This window comes from Lissotriton vulgaris, chromosome 6 (assembly GCF_964263255.1).
Source record: "Lissotriton vulgaris chromosome 6, aLisVul1.2, whole genome shotgun sequence".
Classification (NCBI taxonomy): Eukaryota; Metazoa; Chordata; class Amphibia; order Caudata; family Salamandridae; genus Lissotriton; species Lissotriton vulgaris.
This window is the reverse complement of record NC_141694.1, coordinates 1,859,728,341-1,859,746,440: the sequence shown is the minus strand read 5'-3', so window position 1 is coordinate 1,859,746,440 and position 18,100 is coordinate 1,859,728,341. Positions and strand designations below refer to the sequence as shown.

The following is an 18,100-nucleotide window of genomic DNA, read 5'->3' as shown; positions in this document are numbered from 1 at the left end:
ACTCAACGTGACCGCCAGCTGCGTGTCGTCAGTATATGAGACCATCATCAGGCCCCATCGCTTGACGACCGCAGCCAGCGGTCTTACGTAGAGATTAAATAAAGTGGGACTCAATGATGACCCCCATGGCCAACGGGTAAGATTTGGATTTGCCAGGTGGAATCGCAACCTGGAACGATCTATCCGTTAGAAAAGACCAAAACCAACACAGAGCAGCACAGAGCAGACCCCTTAACTCCCACTTCCTCGAGTCGCTGAAGTAAAATCCTGTGCGAGACCGTGTCGAACGCGGCACTCAGATCTAATAGCAAGAGTGCCGCAGTCCGACCAGCGTCAAGCACAGAGCGCAAGTGTTCGACCATGGAAAGTAGGGCCGTCTCCGTGCTATGACCCGCACGGAACCCATTTTGGGTGGGGTCTAGGATGTTAGCTCTGGTAAGATGGTCTGCCAGGATACCGTTCACATAGGCCTCAGCAACTTTTGTGGCCCAGGGCAGCAAAGAAATCGGGCGGTAGTTCTCAGGTTTGAGAGGATCCAGGGTAGCCTTCTTTAAAATAGGTGTAACTACAGCCTGTTTCCACCTAATAGGCACCATACCTGAGGATAGAGACAGGTTAATAAGAGACAACACTGGGGTACAACAAAGCGGCAGCATATTCCTAAGCTGAACCGGTTTAAGCGGATCTGCAGGGGAACCCGACTTAATTTTTTGGCTCAAGGAATCAAAGGCCTCCATAGACAAGGAAGGCAGGGTGTCAAGACACTTACTATCACCCATTATACAGCTGGCTCGCTCTGGATTCAACGAGCCAGTCAGGAAGGTGCGATGAATCGCTTGCACTTTTTCAAGAAAAAAAGATGCCAGACTCTCACAGTGGGAGTCCGAGCATATTTCTGCTGCAGTAACCCTCTTAGCCATGAGGTCTTTTAATACCTTGAACATCAGTTTAGAAGGATTGGGGCTGTTCAGAAACTCTTGAGCATAGTAGGCTGCCCGAGCTCTGCATACCGCTCTATGATAAATCTTCATTTTAGCAAAATAACAGGCTTTAAGCACAGGATCAAACAATTTCCTCCATCGCCTTTCAGCCTGCCTGCAGGCTCTCTTAAGGGACGCTAAGGTGCTGTCGTACCAAGGACTATGGTCTTTAGAACGTTGTTTAGACCAAACCAAGGGAATCAAGGAGTCGAGGGCGCGGGAGATCCACTCACAAAAAGAGTCATAGCCACAATCAACGTTAGTAATAGGACCCAGGGGTGCCTTCTCCAACAGATGATAGAAGTCCTCTAATTTTAATTTATTCCAATGTCGTTTAAGAATGGTTTTATCCTGGGATGTAAAAGGAGGTTCAGACATGGGAAAAATCATTTTCACCAGCCTATGGTCAGTCCAGATCAGCTGGGTAGGGCAGAGTACTCTGATTCCCTCTAAGTTAGTGAAAAGCGGGTCGAGTATGTGCCCATCTCGATGAGTGGAAGAGGTCACCAGCTGGGAGAGCTGCAAGGCTTCTAAATCAGCCAGGAAGCTCCGAATAGAGGGCAGGGAAGGACAGTCAAAATGAAGGTTGAGGTCGCCAAGGACATTAAAATTTGCACATCCTAGTGCCTCTGTACTGATAAAATCCGGGAGAGCAGCTCTAAAGGCAGCATCGCAACCCGGGGGCGATATATTAAAAGGCCAGAAAAGGTGAAATGGTGATTGAATGAAATTTTAAAGCGTGCACATTCATACCCTGAGAGCTTTAGAGCCTTCCATTCGCATGGGTAGCACAACTTAACAGCCATCGCAAATCCACCCCCTCTAGTACCACGGTTAAGAGTAAAGATAGCGTAGTCAGGGGGGAAGGCTAAGTTAACTATGGAGAGATCCGAGTCCTGTAGCCAGGTTTCAGTCAAAAAAAGCACATCAGGGGACTCGTTTGTAAGAAGATCAAAATCTCCAAATTGTGTTTTACCAGTGGCCTGACATTCAAATTCCAGATGTTTAAATCACGCATTCCTGTCATGCAAATCTGCCGAGATGGTACATCTAAAGATCGAATGCAAGAAGGGGTAGTCAATGTCCAGCCACCACAGGTACAGCAATAAGGACCACATGTCGGGGCCACTGGAGGGAGAGCACAAGCAGTGATCAGTCCCCGAATAGCCAACAAATCCTCCCTTTGGTACCTAATAGACGGCGATGTCATGTTGAGGAGGGAGAAGCATAGAGACCTGCCGCGCCCCGCGCTTCCTTAGCGCTGACGGGCGCAGACGGGCAGGACTCTGGCACGACTCAGGCACAGCGAGGGCACGCCCGCTGCGTGAAACCGCTGCGCCGCGAAGGGAGCTTTAAATAGGCGTCCCTCACCTCAGCCGGAGCGCTAGAGCGCTCGTCAATGTCACCCAATAAGAGTGCACACCACTCCAAGATGGCGCCCAAAGAAAATCTTACCCGAGAACCGGACCCGCTAAACAGCGGTGTGGAACCGATTACAGTGCAGGTAAGGGGGGTTTAGAGAGTCCCAGTAAAAACAAGGGAGAATGCAAATATTAAAAACCCAAATAATCAAACAGGACGATTTAAAATAGTAGCGCGGCACGTAAGGCGAATGACTCTGTGTGGGTGGCTCTGTATGTGTGTGTGTGTGGCTCTGTGTGGGTGTAAATGCAATAGGGCATGCATTTGCGAGCGATTAAGCTATTGGCATTGTAAATGACAATGCCATTTATTTAACGGTTAAGCTATTAGCAATGTAAATGACAATGCTATTTATTTATGATTTAAAAAAAAAAAATGTCATGAGCAATGATAATAGCTCTACCTTTAATAATGCAGAGACCATTGCATTGTAAATGCTTGTTTACATATGCCGTGGAGGGGTTCATCCGGATTTCAGGGGGAAGGAAATTCCGAATTCTCAGGCGGAACCCGAGAAAGCTTGATTGTAAGTTTTCTTTTTATGGACTTACGGTGGCTTCAGAAGTAGGGTACTGGCATTTTGAGAGGATCTGGAGCCACCAGATAGCATGAGTTTTTGTGCCGAGGTGTACCGGGGTGTTGAAGAGCAAGGCTTTATGGGTAGTGCAGACAATTTTTAGTTGTATCATTGCTTCATATAGGAGGCAGGTTAGGGATTTCAGCTCCGACATGATATGGTTGTTACTTTTAGAATCTGTGATGAGCCTTGCAGCAGAGTTAAGAGAGACCCATCTTAGATCTTGGAAGGCCACAGAGAGTTGTGCTTCAATAATCCAGTTTGGAAAACACAAGAGTTTGCACAGGAAATTTGTAGGCATTGGTGGGAGGGAAGGTTTTATTTTCCTTAAGATGACCATTTGGATTGATTGCTCCTTCAGTGAGAGCACTGGTGTGCTTCTGCATGTTCAAACTATATATAGCATTTTATCCAGTGAGCTTGCGGAGTCAATGATGTGTGGTATGTAGGTAAGAGATGATTAATCCATTCTTTAATGGCTGGTAACTGTTTGGTTAAGGTGATTAAGAGGAATTCTGTTTCAACCTCATGCGTGCGAGCGGAATTCCGCTCGTACGCTGAGATTTTCTAAATCGCACTTTACGTGACGAGCTGGGCTCGTCATCAGCGTGTGAGGGGGCTACGCCATGACGAGCCCAGCTCGTCATCAGCCCCGAAGGGATTAAGAGCATTTAATTTAAGGTGATTGAGGGTCCGCCATTTCGGGCTTTCAGTAGAGTTGTGTTGAGGGACCTGATATCTTCAGTGGAGGAGTTTTTCAGGACAATTGGGTTTCATCGGCATAACAAGTTGAAGAGAGTTGGTGAGAGCGTAGACCCTTGTGGTACCCTTAGATTGACCGGTGAGGGATTAGACAGAGAGTGAGATCTATTGTGGAGAAATTAAGTGAATCAATTTAGGATGGCCTCTGATAGCCCAATCCTATTTTTCAATAGATTGAGTAAGCAACCATGTTTAACAGTATCGAAAGCTGATGATAGGTCGAGGAGGATCAGAAGGCAGGAATCATTCTGATCTAAAAATTTTAGTGCATCATTCAAAATTTGAGGTAAGTGTAGATTCAGTGCTGCGACCGGATTGCAATTGGTCTAGTAGTTGGACTTGTTCTATGTGGTTACATAGCTGGACGTGGATGCATTTCTCTATGAGCTTCGCTAGAGTCGAAATGTTGGGAAATTGGGAGGAAGTTCTGTTGGTCAGTGTGATCTGCTGTAGTTTTTTTCAGAATAGGGGTAATCTGCCCATACTTTAGGCAGTCTGGGATAGAGCCTTGAAGCAGTGATGCTCTGACTATCCTCACACATAGTGGGAGTATGGATGATCTGATCTCACTAATCAAATTTGATGGCAGAGGGTCACTAAAGTGGGTAGATGATCTCAAGGCTGTAAGAGTTTTGAGAATGGTGTTTTCATCCAAGGTTTTGATTAAGCTGTTTTTGGTGTTGTGAACTGGAGCAAGAAGGGGCACCACAGATTGAGGAGGGAGCAGGCTGATAGGTGGTAAACTCGGCCAGTGCTCCATTGCAGTCTGCATATCATAATGCATCTTTTCAAACAAAAAGGCAGCAAAATCCTTGTAGTTCAGCTGTGTACAAGATCCCACTGGGGAGAGGTAAAGTTGGCTATTTGATTGAAGATTGGCAAGTCTAAGCTCATTTTTGGGTCGATTATTAGTAAGTGCCAGTTGTTTCTGAAGTAATTATCCTGAGAAAACCTAATGTGTTTGTTATGTTATGTTATGTTATGTTATGTTATGTTATGTTATGCGTTTTTATTAGGCGCACAGATGCTCCAGTAAAGGAGCGTCCTGGCGCCCGACAAGGTAGCAGCACAACACAACGAAACAATAAACCAGAAAAGTTAAAAACTAAGGAAACAAGAAAGTTTTCACCGCACGGCGAAAGGAGAGCAGTTCCCTGAGGGCACGAATCGCCGGGGTAAGGGAGTTCCAGAGCACCGCCGCACGGACTTGAAAGGAACCTCCGCCGGCCCTGCTCCGCTTGAAACGAGGAACAACAGCCAGTTCTAGGTCAGCAGATCGTAAAGCTCGGGCTGGGATGTAGTGAACCAGGAGTTTAGAGAGAATCGTAGCCGGATACCCCTTAAGTATTTTGTAGGCAACACAGAGGACCTTGAACCGGATCCGCTGGGCCACCGGGAGCCAGTGCAGCGAGCGCAGGGTACTAGAGGTGGGGCACGATCTAGATAATCCTACCACCGCTCTTGCTGCGGCATTCTGGATCCACTGCAGGCGTCCAATTTCTGCCTGATTCAGGCCTACTAATAAGGAACTCGAGTAATCCAGCCTAGAGATGACTGTGGCTTGGATCACGAGTTGCCTGGTGGAGGCATCAAAAAACTTAAGCACGGGACGGAGCCCCCGAAAGATGCCGAAACAATAGGCTGCCGTACGTTTGGTATGACAGACAAACGCAAGGGAAGGATCCAGCCAGACCCCGAGGTTTTTAAGCTCAGAGACTGGGGTGGGTGTAAGGCCCAAGTCCTCTGGCCACCATCTCTCTCCCCAGAGTTCCGGTTGTTTGCCAAAAATCATGACCTCGGTCTTACTAGCGTTCAGCTGGAGACAGTTGGACGCCATCCAGCCGGCGACCGCCCGCAGTCCTTGTTGGAATCTGGGGGCATCCACATCGGCATCCCCACTGATCGTGACCGCTAGCTGGGTATCATCGGCGTATGACACCATTGGCATACCCCATTGCCTGACAACCTCAGCTAGCGGCCTTACGTATAGATTAAATAACGTAGGACTCAGCGAGGAGCCTTGGGGGACCCCCAGACCCAAAGGATGGTATTTGGACTGGTACGGCGGGATGGTCACGCTAAAGGCACGATTGGCTAAGAAGGACCGGAACCATTGGAGAGCGAGGCCGGTGACGCCAGCCTCCTCTAAACGACGCAGAAGGATGGGCTGCGATACGGTGTCAAAGGCGGCACTCAGATTTGTTATAGATGTTCCTTAATGATCTCAGATGAGATGTTTAAAAGCAGAGAGGATCCCCACATTCTTTCTGCTGGTCTCAGATTTTGTCTTTTATGGCTGTAAAGGGGCAGTTGAGCCTAAAATGTTCATCATGGAACGGTTGTAGTGTTCTGTGAGGTCATGGATATCAGACATATCCACAGGATTGGGCAACATTTTATTAGTGAGGGATGTCAGATCATTCTGGTTAATGTTCCACATGTTTCTTTGCCAGTGTTTGAGTTAATTCAGCTGCGTTTTATCAGTTCTCACAGTTGCAAGGGACGATAGATTCAAGTTGAATGGAGTTGGACTTAACAATGATTAGACCTAAGCTTGCTCCCTTTATATAATCAGGGCTATCGCATATTTGGATTAGATTGAGGTCCATTAGGAAGGTTTTAAAGCTATTTACTGAAGGGTCATTCATGTCATTCCAGTGGAGGTTAAAATCTCTGAGTAAATCTGGGTGCCGTGAAGATCTGCGTTGGTTGAGATGATTTCTATAATTTGTTCAATGAAGGAAAGGTTGTCTCATGGAGGATGTTAGAGCATGTGAAATGTAAATACTTGCCTGTTTTTACATGCAACCTCAATGCATAGGTACTTCCATGACGAAAGAGCGGCAGATTGTTATTGTTTGACTGCTAGATTCTTACGGTACATACAGGCAATACCTCCACCTTTCCCGCTTGATCAGTCTAATCTTATGAAGTCGTAGATAGGAGGGACTAATAGGTCAAGGATAAGTGCAGAGGAGTTGTTTAGTCAGGTTTAGGTTAGCATTAAGAGATCAGGATCAATGTTCAAGGATGAGGGCAGCGATATCTGCTGCGTATCTTGCTGCAGATCTGCAGTTAAGAAGCATGCATTTAGGCTTTGGATTGGTGGCAACTAAAGTTGTTGTGTGGTGATGACTCATGTGAGGTTGTTTTTGTTTAATGATCTGGAATTGACCCTCGGTTCTTTGTGCGTGTCCGCATGGATTGTCTCGATTTGACACTTATTGTATATGTTGGCGGTGTACGTTAGGTCATAGGACTGTAGGAGGGAGTGAATATCCTTGTCAGACAATGGCTCATTTAGTCTAATGGGTCGAGAGGGGTCTTTTGGGAGGGGTGAAGTTTTCATCTAGAGTGAGGAGAGGTCAAGATTGGTGAGAACACAGTGAATGGGTGGCGTGCTGGAAGCCTGGTGCAGTAGTTAGTGGGATGGGCGTGGTTATGACTATATGATTTTGGAGACTTTTTGGTTTCTTATGTTTTCTGATTTGTTCACATAATTTATATAGCTTCAAAGGTCTAAGGCCCAGATTTACAAGCATATCCCACAGTGACGTTGCTGCGCTGTGTTGCATCAACAGGAGAGATCAGAACAGTGACATGTACTCAAAGATGTTAACCACTTTATGCTGCCATATGCCAATGCAGACACACTTGCACAATGCTGAAAAGGCACCTGCATTGTGGTCACCATGTGTTTTTGCAGGAAGGAGTCCCTTCCTGCACAAACCTTCTGCTGAATGGCAATTTCCTATTTGTATCTGTGCTGCAGAATGCAAATAGAAAAAAAACCAAGGCAAAATAAAAATATTTTTACTTTTTACACCAATCTTGGGGAGGTGTAAGATTTTGGCACAAATCCATAGGCCTCATTCACAGAGTTAAACTTACACTTTTGTGTTTTGTCACAAAACACTTGCAGAGGTTTACGACTCAGCACTTTCTATACTATACTTATGTGCTTATGCAATCGGGCGGAGAACTCCTCACAGATAAGTATGAGGTGTGCAGTCTTAAAACTCCAAATGGAGTTTGAGAATATCTAAAAAGAGTCAACTTACACAAAAGTGTATGTTTACATTTGTGAATCAGGTCCTATGCACACAAGTCTTTGTAGATATGGATTTGCATCAAAATTCATGAATGGATGCACAGTTATTCCTGTACATCACCCCCAGATGCCTCTTTGTCACAAACTAGCATAAGGTAACACATTGATTTGCATTGCTTTGGATTACAATCCAATACCTTGTGCCAGGTGAGCCATAAAAAAGTAACACAAACATAACACTTAGGGCCCGATTACAAGTTTGCTGGTGTGGTGCTGGGTATGTGCTGCCGCAGCACCACCACACCCCTGGTGAGGCCACCCAACAGATTATAAGTGTAACTCATGTCTGGCAGGCTTTGCGAAAGCCAAAAAAAGTTCCTGCATGGATGGACTGAAAAGTGCAGGAACTGGTGGGCATGCACACAGTGACCCCCTGTGTACATACACTTGGGGCAGAGACACCAGTGTTTCCTCTCCACCACGGTTTACATGGAGTAAGAACCTTCTAATAAGGTAACCTCGAAACTTCATAATATGGCAGCACATCGGTGGTCCCGTCCAGCATACTGATGCCTCTACACCGCTCCAACACTGATAGGGAATGGTGGTTCCCTGGTGGCTGCAACAGGGCTGTGGTGGTCGGGGACTACCACCGCCATGCCCCTGCGAGTCTGGCGAGTAATCAGGGCCTAAGTATTTGCAAATCATGCCCTGAATGTTTACTTGCTGCTCCTGTGAGATCGTAACCGTTCACACAGTGAGGATTGTTCATAATAGGCAGCTTGCACTGTGTGAGTGACAACTGTGGGCATTAGAGGGCATTAGAGGTCCTATAGACTGCTTCATGATCTTCTCATTTTAAATTTTTAGGTCTGACTTAGAGACTACTTTATTTGTTGTGCTAACCTCATATTTTCCCCAAAAAATAACAAAAATACTCTTACATAAGGGGCTTTTATTAAATCCTTTTCATCTATTGGGCTACTCAGTTAAATTAGGCTCCATCTACCACAGCACAAAGTGAAGGACACTAGATTAGCCCATTTCAAGGATTGGATACAATCACTTTGAGTAACTGCATATTTGTGTAAATACGCCCCAAAATAATATTACCTCAATGTTATACAAGTAATGGCACTTCAGGGAAAGTGTAAAACTAGTAGCTATGTACAGTAAATTATCATCAGTTACTTTCATCTATCTATCTATCTCTCTATCTCTCTATCTATCTATCTATCTTTATATATTGCTTTGTTTTACTGACTTTGACATTTTGTTTCTTCCTCTCACAACATTCATCATTGGGCTGTGGGATTTAATGTAAGCAACTGCGATTACTGGCGCACATGTATAGTGCCACTCAGAAAAGATTTTACCAAGAATAAGATTGAAATCACATGGATTTACCAGTGACTGCTAGTACATATGTGAACTAGGGTGTGATCATAAGTCTTATATAGTAATAAAAACATGTATTTAAGATTGGCAGCCCCAAGAATTCCCAAAAACATTGCAGAAAAATGATGTGTGTATAGGAGGCTATTAATCAACCAACTCTATACTTTCAGCTGCTCAGATGTAACCAAATGATGCTCTCTCTCTGACCACAGCACACAGAATATTCAAACAACTGCAACTTCTGGACATCTGTAATTTGAGTGTCTGCATTTTGATTGCACTAAAGTATATGTCCACCTAAAGCAAAACCCAGCAAATGCATTGTATTGCCACACGTGTATAGCAACACTTAATACATATAAAAAGGTTGAAAGCACTTTAAATGATCAGAGACTGTAAGTATTTATATCAATATTTCCTTAGGGGGCTCATGAAGGTAATTTGCATGTACAATTTACTCTTACACTTCTGAGCAACTTTACAACCTTTGGCTATTCACAAAAAAGAAAAGTTATTGGGAAGTTAAGACTTACACCTCTTCACTCCTACAAAAAGGAGGTAGAACCAGCTTTATAAGTGCAAGTTACTACAAAAGAAAAGCAAGTACAGCACCACAGATGGGCAAGCATTGGTACTAAAACAACCTCTTATAGAAAATAATAGCGGTAGGAGCTTAAAATAAAACCCCACAAGAAATACTGGTAAATGACAGAAAGTATGTAAAATATCAACAAAAAAAAATAACATTTAACTGTAAAATAATATATAACAATAGTGCATAATTGTGTATATACATGGATAAAATATTTTAATAACCCCTTTTGCATTTAGAAATTGTGACACGGTTTATTAAATATAATTAAATTACGCTTACTTCATTTTATATGCGCTGTTTAGTACTGATTAATGCATATTACAAAAGTATTTTTTTTCAGGTGGGATTGTATTATTTTATTTAAACTTCGGAAATGTATTTTAATTTAAATTGATATATTTATATTAATTAACCACTTAATTCAGATTTAATTTACCAGTGCTGTAGCATTTATTTTATTAGTTCAACATTTTAAAATATAAAATTATTTTATTTTATTGTGCAACATAATATCGTTTTTTGCACATTTTTCAAACATAAATAAATGTTATATTTTGCTAACATTTTACAATATGGATAACTCCACCCAACTGCAGATATCTGCCCATGTTAATGTACTGGGAACATTCCCCTACATTTTAATCAATGGAAATCTCTGTCTCTACTGCAAACAGAGCGACACTTAAGAAATACTTACCAGACAAAATTTAGAGTTGTGTATCATTTAAAGGCCAGTGAATATAAGAAGGTAAAAGTAGCCGAATTACAATACTATATTCATAGTATCATCAAGGAACCTAATGCTTTGAAGAGGAACAATTTTACACAATTAAGAAGTGCCAGTGCCTGACAATATATCTAAGAACATCCCTTATTCAGATGTATTTTGTGGGGAATTTGAATATTATTTTTGCCAACAGACTCTCAAATATACTATCATGTCCGAAACTTTCTTAACACCTGGTTCAGATGACTTTTCATCTCTGACAAGCTTAGTGAGTTATCCTTCCACTGATTTTCTTCCTAATATCAAAGAAGATCCGAGCATGATAATTGGACAGAGTTGGCCTTCAAGCTCCCCATTCGATTTTGAACCAGCAATTGGCTCTTCAATCTTAGCCGTTGTAAGAAATTGGGTGGTCAGTTAAGAGGGGTGGCTACTCACCTTAAGCAACAAACTCAGTCCTTTTCAGGGTGAGCAAGTATAGTCACTAAATTAGCCTGAGCTCACCCCCCCCCCCCCCTGTACCAATGGATTAGAACCAAGAGGCTTAACTTAGAGACACTTTGTGAAGTATTTATTCAGTACCAAAACAGTAAAAAAGTCAAAACACAACATAACAAAAAATTCAACCCAATTTAGAAAAATAGATTACATTTCAATAAATAAACCACATCAAGACAAAAGAAATACAAAAAAAGGAACGAGAGATATGAGTTTTTAAAGTTTTAAATAAAAATAGTGCCAAAAAGCATTAAGCGCCAACCACGGTCATCTGGTCACCATTGACGAGGATCTAATTAGAGGTGGCTGCAATGGAGCGCGGGTCAAGTACAGAAACCAGGTTTGACCCTGTTAGAAGTGTTACCTTGGTCTCAAAATGGAAGTCCAAAATCAGCAGTGCAAGGCAGCAGGCTGTAGCTATGGGGAAGGGGGGTTGCACAAGAGGGAGAAATCCAAATTTTGTGTCCAATAAAGGTATCTTGCAGGTCAGATTTTTTTTGACAAAATGAGCAACCCCTCCTCTGTGGTCACTTAAAGGCAGTTCTTGGAGCTGTTCTGTCCTCACTGCAATTGGAGCCTGGCTAACTGGAATAACAAAGGACAGACCTAGTCTGACATCTACCTATCACAGGAGACACCCATTTTAAGTAGATTAATTTCCCAGCCCTTGATCAAATAGTCATCTTGCCTGAGGAATAGAAAATATCTCCCTACACCCAGGCCTTGGTTTCTGCTCTGGAAGTAATGATAACACCTCCTTCAGGTCTTGAGCACTCAGAGAGCTCCAGAGGCTATAGGCAGGGAAAAGGTAACTTTTTAAAAGTTATTATCTGTTAGAAATCTGACTTCACTGGTGAATTGGGCTTTTAATAATAATAGCAATACAAAGAATACAGAGATTACCTTTCTATGTGTTTCCTAGCCAAATATCGTATTATTAAATGTAATATTGCATCCTGGTGTTTCTCTATTGACAGCCAGCTGTGCTACACTGAAAATAGCTATTAGGTGCTAGTCTCTGTAAGGATATGGATAATATTCCATTTTTACATCTCCTACTTTTCACCTGCATGCACCCTGCCTTATGGGCTACACGGCCTACTTAGTGGTGACTTATTCATAGGAGGACACAATAGGTGCTGCAGTCCACTAGGTAAATTTTTGGGTACACTTTATACCCTCACTGGTGATAGTGCACTTTACAAATACGTATAGCATAATATATTCCAATCAATCAATCAATCAATCAATCAGGATTGATAAAGCACAGCTAATCACCTAGTAGGGTATCCAGGTGCTTGCATGCCCAGAGACGTATTCGAACAGCCAGGTCTCGAGGGCCATTTGGAATTCCGGAAGTGAGTTGATGGTCCGGAGGTGCGTGGGGAGGCTGTTCCAGCACTTTGCTGCAATGTGGGAGAAGGAGCGTCCTCCACTTCTGCTTTGGTAGATGCGGGGAGTATGGGCAAGTGAAAGGGAGGTGGAGTGTAGTCTTCTCAATGGTTGGTAAAAGTTCAGGCGGTGGTTAATGTAGGCAGGTCCTTGGTTGTTTAAAGCCTGTGTGTGTGGGTCATCAGCTTGAATTGGCATCTCTTCTGTATGAGGAGCCTGTGGAGTTTCCTGAGGTGGGGTGTGATGTAGGTTCATTGAGAAAGGCAGACGATGAGTCTGGCTTTGGTGTTCTGTATGGTCTGAAGTATCTGTGGAAGGTTTGCAGCGATTCCTACATAGACTGCATTGCCGTAGGCCACTTGGCTGGTGATGAGGGCTTGTGTCACGGTGCTTCTTGTGTGCAGGGGTAGCCACTTAAAGATCTTATATAGCATGCGCAGAGTGAGTAAGCAGGCAGAGGAGATGGCGTTGATATGTAATTTTATGACGAGCTTGTTGTCAAAGATGATTGCGAGGTTTCTGGCGTGGTTGAAGGGAGTGGGTGCAGATCCTAAGTCTGATGGCCACCAGGAGTCGTTCCAAGTGCTGCTGCTGTTGCCAAAGACAAGTACTTCTGTCTTGTCTGTGTTCAGCAGAAGGCAGTTGTTCTTCATCCAGTCAGTGATGTTTGTTATGCATCTGTGGAAGTTGGTTCTGATGGTAGTGGGGTCGTCGGTTAGTGAGAGGATGAGTTGGATGTTGTCTGATGGATGGATATTTCCTACAGCCATCTATGTGATGAATTATCACTCAATTCTAAAATCCAGCCAAGAAATCTCTATTTTATGAACTTTAAAGCTTTTTCTCATACCGTATGACCTGAAGTCTCTGTAGACGGTTTGTGGCCATTCCTACATAGAGTGCATTGCCGTGGGCCTCTTGGCTACTGATTGAAGCTGAGAAAGAAACTAGTCCTTAACTAACTGTAATGTTCCATAGAATAACATATTACAAAGAACAATGGTCCCTATATAGAAGTGATACACAAAGAACATAATAATCATACACTTGATAAGTCGTATGTCTTCTGTCCGTCCGGACAGTGTTTTTTTATTTTCTATTGAAGTTTAAATTTTTAAGTTTCTTGAAAATGTCAAGCGGGCACAGCCGTGACCTTCAACATACAAGAGACAACAACAGAAAGAGATAAAAAGCAAGAGATCTGTCTGCGCACTTGTGTTTCAGTGAAACAGACTTAGGATATTCAAACAAACCACACCATTGCATTATTCATTGTTACATAGAAAATTTGCATATGGGGTTAAGGGTCGACGTTTCGATGCCTTTCTTAAGATATAGGCATCATCATCAGGACATTGGATGACATTATTGTTGTCATGATTAAAAACATGTTTACATATACTTTACAAACATATTTACAGTTGGGAGAAAAAGGAGAGAAATCAAAAAGAATAAACATAAGTGACAGGTATATTACACAGATCCTCTTTTGTTGCGCAAAGAGTGAATTTCGAGTGCCGCAGTCTATATATCAGCCCTAACGGTCTTTTAAGACAGTGAGGGATCTTGTTTCACAGAAATGGCAGCAAAGTGAATGTGAAAGGGTAACAGCGGTACCATGCACAATAGCGATCTCATAAGTGCATGTGTCCGTACGTCAAGGTGGGTATTGGAAGTGACATTTGCTCGTAACATGCATTGAGAAATGGCTAAGAAGTGAAGGGGTATCATGAGATCCAGTTCGTGGCATCATGCGAAGAACGGCGCAGTGGTGGTGAACATGTGTGCAGATCGTATTTATGAGATATCCTTTGGCGTTGTGAATACAAAGTAAAAATCGAATTAAAAACATGTCATTCATATTTTGTGGATAAAAACATGCGTAATCGGTATTGAGCATGCTTGTGTTCTAGGGGGAATTACACAGATTAAGACACCTACGTGGTATAAATGACGCGCTTAGGTCAGCGGTTCAGAGAAAATAATTACCACTTGGGCAAGTAATCTGTGGAGATAATAACATTGCCCGTTATAATTTTGAGGCGCCTGGCATGCACATTAATTGATCTCAGGTAGAAGAGCATGTTACCTGCAAAGCCGGGTTTCAATAGTTTACTTTTCCGGTATCGCGAGCATCACACAAGCGTATATAATAATACGTAGGGAGCACAATGGCTGTCTGCAATAAGGAATGCAGAGGTTACCGGCGATAATAGGCGACGTGTAAGAAAGCTATGGTTACAGTACCCAAAAGGGGTTTTTTGACTTACTGTGAGAGCGGCTCAGCGTTGCCACGGGTCTGGCGGTCTGGTGCTGCCTCGGCTTGTATTCCCGGGTTTAAATCGCGTGGACAGTAACCTCGGGGATGATAAACAGCTACATTGGATCCTGCGCACCAACAGCATTCGGAATGGGCTAAACCGACTTGAAGACTGGACGTCCCTGCTGTAACTTCCTAGAAATTCATTTCCTGTGACTCAATTTTCAGAAACTGTAGAAATTATAATTCCCCCTGTGCTAAACTGCATGTTCACTATAGCACAAATCACCACTCTAAAATGGCCGCCGCGAACACTGCCTTTCACTTCACCACTACCACTTAGTCCTTTCACGCTGTTTACAGACAGCCATTGTGCTCCCTACGTATTATTATATACGCTTGTGTGATGCTCGCGATACCGGAAAAGTAAACTATTGAAACCCGGCTTTGCAGGTAACATGCTCTTCTACCAGAGACCAATTAATGTGCATGCCAGGCGCCTCAAAATTATAACGGGCAATGTTATTATCTCCACAGATTACTTGCCCAAGTAGTAATTATTTTCTCTGAACCGCTGACCTAAGCGCGTCATTTATACCATGTAGGTGTCTTAATCTGTGTAATTCCCTCTAGAACACAAGCATGCTCAATGCCGATTACGCATGTTTTTATCACAAAATATGAATTACATGTTTTTAATTCGATTTTTACTTTGTATTCACAACGCCAAAGGATATCTCATAAATACGATCTGCACACATGTTCACCATCACTGCGCCGTTCTTCGCATGATGCCACGAACTGGATCTCATGATACCCCTTCACTTCTTAGCCATTTCTCAACGCATGTTACGAGCAAATGTCACTTTCAATACCCACCTTGACGTACGGACACATGTACTTATGAGATCGCTATTGTGCATGGTACCGCTGTTACCCTTTCACATTCACTTTGCTGCCATTTCTGTGAAACAAGATCCCTCACTGTCTTAAAAGACCGTTAGGGCTGATATATAGACTGCGGCACTCGAAATTCACTCTTTGCGCAACAAAAGAGGATCTGTGTAATATACCTGTCACTTATGTTTATTCTTTTTGTTTTCTCTCTTTTTTCTCCCAACTGTAAATATGTTTGTAAAGTATATGGAAAAAATGTTTTAATCATGACAACAATAATGTCATCCAATGTCCTGATGATGATGCCTATATCTTAAGAAAGGCATCGAAACGTCGACCCGTAACCCCATATGCAAATTTTCTATGTAACAATGAATAATGCAATGGTGTGGTTTGTTTGAATATCCTAAGTCTGTTTCACTGAAACACAAGTGTGCAGACAGATCTCTTGCTTTTTATCTCTTCCTGTTGTTGTCTCTTGTATGTTGAAGGTCACGGCTGTGCCCGCTTGACATTTTCAAGAAACGTAAAAATTTAAACTTCAATAGAAAATAAAAAAAACCCTGTCCGGACGGACAGAAGACATACAACTTATCAAGTGTATGATTATTATGTTCTTTGTGTATCACTTCTATATAGGGACCATTGTTCTTTGTAATATGTAATGCCCAAGGTCCCTATACTATACCTTCAGGGTTCCCTTGTTTTGTTGAACCGTAGAATAACATGTCATCTTGGAATCCTTTCCAAGCTAGTTTTTGAGCTGGAAAAAGCACTGACCTGCCCAATACATGCCATATATAGGTATCTGTTTCACGTCTCAGCTGGCGCACCTCTCTAATCTCAGGACCTTTGCTCTGCGAGAATGTCTTCATTCTGTTTTCAAAACAACAAGTCCCAGCTTCTATGATAAAAATTGTGTGTTCAAAAATAGCAGCTGGATTACTCTATTATGTCTAGATTTTAATGTCTGATCACAGTGAATAACAGCGAGCAGTGTTTAACCATGTATAAAAATGTTCAAAATAAATGCCAGTCAGAATAATCAAATACCAACACATGTGCAGCCCATTTGTGTAATAACAATCTGGCACGAAAACAAGCAGGTTATATTGCAATGTGTGCAAAGCAAAAGCAGACTACAACGTGCACAGCTATGCTAACAAAGAAAAAAACAAAAATAGCCTGCATAGGGAACACACAACACCCTCCCTTTGGCCGGGGCAGTAGCACGACAACTGCCTAAATAATAATAGTGAGGTCACAAGATAAGTAAATTCACGCATTAGCCTGTTATAAAAAAAGTTATTATTATAATATGAAAATTAACATGTCAGTTTAGAAAATGTAACCAAATTAAGGTGCATCGGAGGTATCCATAATGTGACTCACAAATTCAAATACCAGAAAATCCAAGAGTGATTCAGTCTCCACAGACATGATCTTAAGTCTCAGCTAATGTTGAGAAAGTAGCCAGGCAGCCTGCACCCGTGTTATTAGAGCCAGTATTAGTGATCCATGTGCTGAGACAGGTGGGAGACAAAGTGTACATGAACAGCTGATAAGGATGTAGCCCAGTGCACCCATCTAGGATGGAGGGCTTTACATCTGGACCGCTTGCTTTTGTAACAGCCTCTAAGGCTGGCACAGGAGTAACAACAATGATGCATTTACCTTGTGCATGTGGCTGTTATTTTAGGATAGTCATCTGCATTGAAGTCATTCATTTTTCATTTGAAGCAAAACACATTTCCGCTCTGAAATATTAGTGTGATTTAAATGCAATAGACACCAGGTAAAATCAAATGTGTAGGTTGGTGATATTGACATGTGTATGTAAGAGACGTGTACCAAGTAAGTCAGATTGTAATGATCGGAGTGTATCCGTGTTGAGGTGTTAAACATGCAGTGAAAAAATCAGGTTGTATTAATTCATAAAGTGATTAAATGCATTGTGCAAATATGGTATGTATGTTCTGCCAAAATTACGAAATTCTAGCAGGGACTATGACTGTCTAAATGTCTATAATGTCTATAGTCTAAGACTATGTGGTATGTGTGTTTCAAAACAGGAAAAAGAGGATTATTCGTCAGAGAGAGTATGGGCCTGATTCACAGAACTAACTTAAGACACATTCTTAAACTTACTACCATTTACTCATTTTGGTATTACCAGAAGGCACTTACTCATTTTGGTATTCACAGAAGGCACTTACTCATTTCGGTATTCACAGAAGGCACTTACTCATTTCGGTATTCACAGAAGGCACTTACTCATTGATGAGTAAGTGCCTCCTGTGAATACCAAAATGAGTAAGTGCACTTACTCATTTTGGTATTCACAGAAGGCACTTACTCAGAAGTGCCTTCTGTGAATACAAGAATGGTAGTAAGTTTAGGATTTTGTCTAAAGTTAGTTCTGTGAATCAGGTCCACAGGGTTCAATTTCCTCTGGTACTCCAATTGGCGAGAGTATTTCTCTAACTTGTGCCCTAGCTTCCCATTTTATATGGTATTGTGTTAGCACCTGTGGGCTGGATC

General features: G+C 42.5%; 1 protein-coding gene across 2 annotated transcripts in view; it reads left to right on the top strand.

Moving 5' to 3' along the window:
* The first annotated feature begins 15,060 nt into the window (after positions 1–15,060).
* Positions 15,061–18,100, top strand: part of LOC147709669 (uncharacterized) — a 34,249-nt gene continuing 31,209 nt past the window's right edge. The window contains exon 1 of one of the 2 annotated variants that reach the window (XM_086925528.1): positions 15,061–15,115. The gene's annotated coding sequence lies outside the window, so the exon portion shown is untranslated. Of the gene's footprint in view, positions 15,116–15,196; positions 15,264–18,100 lie in introns of those variants that run through there. The other variant, XM_086925529.1, reaches the window with a different exon arrangement.